The sequence below is a fragment of the Eucalyptus grandis genome, chromosome 8 (genome assembly GCF_016545825.1).
Source record: "Eucalyptus grandis isolate ANBG69807.140 chromosome 8, ASM1654582v1, whole genome shotgun sequence".
Lineage (NCBI taxonomy): Eukaryota > Viridiplantae > Streptophyta > Magnoliopsida > Myrtales > Myrtaceae > Eucalyptus > Eucalyptus grandis.
The window spans coordinates 12,838,826-12,844,065 of NC_052619.1; positions in this window are offsets into that span (position 1 = coordinate 12,838,826).

The following is a 5,240-nucleotide window of genomic DNA, read 5'->3' on the forward strand; positions in this document are numbered from 1 at the left end:
TTTTCTTAGTTAACGGAAAATGTTTTCCTTTTAAAGCTTAAATTCAGGAAAACGATTTTCCTTTTGAAAATCGAAAACGTTTTCCAAAATATTTTAAGGTTTTTGCTTAACGAAAATTTATTTTCTAATAAAAATTTTGAATTTGTTATTATTATATATTTTCTTTTCTTTCTTCTTTCTTTTTTTTTCTTATTTTCTTTTTTCTTTTTTGGCCTGTGAACATAAACCCTAACTCCTCCTCCCCTCTCTCCTTCTCCTTCGCCCCCTCCTTTTCGTCACCGCCACCTCCTCCAACCCTAGCCCCTCCTGCGTGTTGGCTTCGCTCCCTCCTCTTCCTCTTCGTCGGCGTCTTCTACACCTTCAATCATTTTTTAAATGCAACCCAAACACCCGAAAATATTTTCAGTCACATATCACCAAACAAAAGAAAACTAACCGTTTCCTGGGAAAATGGTTTCCCGAAAAACATTTTTCAAAAACATTACGTTTTCCATGAAATAAACACACCATAAGTAGATGATTGCTCAACATCAGTAGAAATTGAACTCAAACAATTATTGAAAATCTTACCATATATATTCCTCCTCACTTTAATTTGTAAACTCTATAGACTGGTAATATTCGTGTTAACACAATCCATATCTAACATGCATAGGATGCAACGGCAGCCGATGAGGCGGATGCGGAAGCGGTGGCGGCGGCGCGGTTCGTCGGACGGCGGGCTCCGTCATCCATCAAAGAGAGCGAAGGGGAGAGCAGCCAGGTGAGAGTCAAACGAAAAAATGGGGAGAGAGAGAAAGTCTCGTGCTCCGTTCAAATTTACCGTGGGAGAGGAGTGTCTATCGTGGGGCTTAGAGAGAAATTCTTCAAATTGACGGGGAGGGAAAGTTTTCTGGTGGGGCCCGGCAGAGGAGAGAGTTGAACATTTTCTTTACCAAGGAAAGAACTGGCGACACGTGTCGTCCGGTGAATGGACACATATGATAGTCCGAACTCCACCTAATATTTTATCGCCAATATTTTATCCTCAGGCAATCCTGACAAGTCCCACCAAATCCCACCTGCGTTTCCTAAGGTACAATCATCAATCCATTTGAGTTTTATTTTTATTTTTTATCCTTCGAGAATGTGAAGAGAGACAATAAACTCTCGTGAAGAGAGATAATAAACTCTCTGTGCTCTGCTTTGGGCATGAATAAGCTCGCATGCAAAGAGAGCGTGCGGCACGGACGTACAACGATGCATTTCTCTAGTGATGGTGGAAGAGATCTGGAGGACATGATTGATGTTTTTGGGCATTGAAACGAGAGTAGTTAAGAGATGAGAGAGCCAAGGGTGAAGTGAGAAGAGAGACTGTTTTTGAGGAGGGAAGCACAATGCTAGGCTTTTTATAGTTTCTTTTCCTTTGTTTTCCATGATGCTTCCTTTTGTGAACCCTCATGATCTGACCTTTAATATTTAAGAGGATAAGTTTTATGCAAATGGTGAATAATAACTATTGGCAGGATCCATCCTGCAAACTCAATTAGAGAATAGCCATCGCATTGCTATGTTCAATATGTTCTATTTCCATTATATAGATATGTCATTTTGACTTCTTCCATTCATCAAATTTGAACGTCACCTTAGGGAAGGGAATAGCGCATATTACCTTTCAAGTAAACTTAGACATTAAGATTATGACCAAAAAAGAAAAACAAAAAGCTCAGACATTACGAGACAGATATCACCCTACCATCACGTGGAGTATATTTGATTGATGTTGGAATAGAGGATGTTCTCACTTTTGAAGTATAAGGAGCAAAACGAAGGACTGAAGCACATAAAAAGTCATTTGGTTTTTTTGGGAATTTTCATGTAGCGAAAGAGTTTACCGAACTACAAAAGTAATAAAACCAATCCAAAAAAATAAAGATTGAAGTTCTATTAACAAATACGACTAGGGCATTTATTAAGTACATTTTATGATAAACAATTCAATTTTCGAGGCATTGGTCAAGCATAACCTAGCAATAGTCACTACATGGAATACTGTAAAATTTTCTTAATGGTTTGTTAATAAGTACCCAAGAGCAAAATTTTGGGTATAGTGTGTCCGGTGGTGTTCGGGACAATTTTCACGCAACTTGACTAGTCTATCTCAAAATTAAAAAACTTGAACTCAATGTTACAAGAGAAGGAGTAAACTCCTGTACCATCTGGACCTACGCATTGTTGGAAAAGTCCTAAAGATTTGTCCAAGAGCGTATATGTCAAATCTCGAGGGCCACCTGAAATTGCTAGCCACCGGCGGACTTCATAAAGGGCAAAGAAAGATTCAAAGACGTCCATTGCTTTGGCTTTTTGGGTCATTAATGGAGCATGCTTTAACAAGGAAGCACTGCTACTGGTAATTAAGTAAAGCTGAAATGAATCTGAATTCAGTAAAGCCAGCACGTTATTAACCATTTTCGTTGGTCCAACTTTAGGAGAGACACATAATAGACTCCCGCAATTATTTCTTGAACTTGAGAATAAATTAAGATGCCCACGGATACCGTGCATTCACATTACATAGGAATGAAACCATCGATGTTTAATCTCGATTGTAAATCATTTTTTCCCCTTCGTACACAACCGATTAAGAGGGCATACTGCCTATACCTACTAAACTAACCCCAAAGATCGATTCAAATGAAAATATAAAAAGGATGGCCTTTAAACGAGTCGAACATCTCCGAATACAATTGGTTAGTGTTTTCTTAGCAAATATTTTTCAACCAGTTTTTTTTCCCCTTAAAAGTAATTCTTGCTCATAAGATTCCACAAATCAGGTTAGACGTGACAATTGGAGGAGCTGATGAATAAAGAGTAGACAGCTCTGGCCTCCCTTAAAACCCTCTTTCGATTGGCCAACTTTCAGGAGGAAAAAGACGAACGTTGAGGGTAAGTCTTGCTTTTATGCCGACCAAGTCAACAATGTCGACGGTCTGTGGGGGGAACGAAATGGCGCCATGATGACTCAGTTACGAGACTTGCGCTGCAAGGATCGCCTACGTGTTTCCCATTGAATCATTCTCCCACCAAGGAATTGCTACAAAGCTTTGAATGGACAAAAACCAACCACGTACAGCATCAATTTTTGTCGATCTCTGGGATAACGTGCCTTTCGTGGAAAACCAAGAAAAGTTCTTTTCCTAAGCTTGGTGGTATAAAGACACAAAGCATGTAATGATTGAGATCTTTTCCTAAGCTTAATTTCTATTGATCTCTAAGATAACGTTCCTTTCGCCAAAAAAAAAAAGAAAAAGAAAAGGCTCTTTTCTTAAGTTTGATCGTATAAAAAGACTAAACAGGAGATGATTAAGCTCTTTTCCTAAGCTTAATTTTGGTTGATCCCCAGAGTAATGTTTTTTTTTTTGATGCCGCATTCCCTAACTTTGATCGAATAAAGAGACAAAACATGAGATGATTCTGCCCGAGCTCATTTTCTAAGCTTAATTTTTGTTGATCTCTAGAATAATGTTTCTTTCGCGAAAAATGAAGAAAATCTATTTTCCTAACTTTAACCCAATAAAGAGAAAACATGAGATGATCCCCCCCTTTCCCCAAAGGCAAAGTCCTGAAAATTTTGGCAAATTATTTTAAAACTCTCCAAGCCATCGACAAAGATATGTGAGGTTAGGTCGTATTTGAGTAAGTTGAAAATAAGTCCGACCTAAATTGATCCTATTTTTATTGTAATGCAACTTTAGCGATCCATATTCGGCCCGACTCGTATTACATTAGGGTCATCAAGTGAACACGTTCCTTGGATAAAATATTCCTTCAAATAAGAAAAAAGTAAACAAAATGAAGTGACGTTAGTAAATAAAATAATTTTTTCTAAAAAAAATAGAACTTGAAAAAGCTTATATAAAACTAAAAAGTCTGCATGTGTTATGATGACACATACTCTGAACGTATGCTTTATTGATCCAAGTCAATTAAATCCTTTTCCGATAGTTTGCATCAAATTCCACGGCCTAATTATCCCCTCAAAAAATTCGTTGACTAGAATGGGATCGACGATCTACTTCCATCACGGGCGATGGCCATCTTCAATCTGGAAGGATCTAAAGCTGCCGAAGAATCACCCAAGGCTTGGGCGATATATATATATATATTTTTTTTTTCAGTCCTACATTATTCTTACTTTACACTCACTCTTAGACTCGCCTCTATCTCTTGCGGGCGTGGGAGTCGAAACCCACTTCCGAAAGTTACGCGTCCCACCCTATCCCCTAAGAAGGTGGTGATTTGAACCTCACATTCCCCTTCCATGTTGGAAGAGTGACCACCGGGGTGAATCCCAATGATTCTTGGGCGATACTTGAAAGTGGTTTTTCCTTGAACCCACTAAAACCCATTATTAATTAGACTTGGTTCGTTAGACCCATTCTCGAGCAATTTTTAAAATCTTAAGCAGCTCATATATCATCCAACTAAAGAATTAAAATATGGGTGCGTGACTCATTTTGCCACCATTCTCAATTTATTCCTTTCTCATCTCTTGAGAAAGGAAATTGAGATATTGTGAAATAATATCTATTTAGAAAATTAACCTAATATTGGTTGTGGGCTCTCAAGAGATTTGTTAGCTAAAGTTTAAAGTTAGAGCTCTAATGATAATCATTTTATTTTTCTTTTTTTATGTTCTCCAAAATAGGTTTAGAACAGAAATCTATTTGGTAACGTAATTTTATTTTATTTTTATTTTTAGAACAGATTTTTATTTCAAAAATAGATTTAGAATAGAAATCAATGGCTAAATTTTTAATTTTTATATTTCTGAAATAAAAGTGAAAAATGAAAATTCTTCTAATCGTTCATTCTTATCGCTACCCATGTTAGCTGCTGCCCGCTGTCACTGTGGGACAGTGGACGCCCATTGCTAGCCACCGGTCACCGGTTGCCCACTGCCTATCGCCGAATACTTGTGCTCGCCGCCCACCTCCCCACCTATTGGCCGCCTCCAACCACCATTCGGAAGGGAGAAATTTAGTATTGTTATCAAATGAATTTTATTTCAGTAATAGAAATTTTGTAAGGTTATCAAATGTGTATTTTTGCTCAAAAACTCGTCCAGTGAATAAAAATAGAAAAATTGATTTTTAGCCAAAAAATTGATTTCTGAAATAGAATAGTTATCATTCATGCCTTAAATTTTCCTTTTGATTCGCTTTATTTATCACGGAAGTAATATTTGTGAAAAAGAGAGG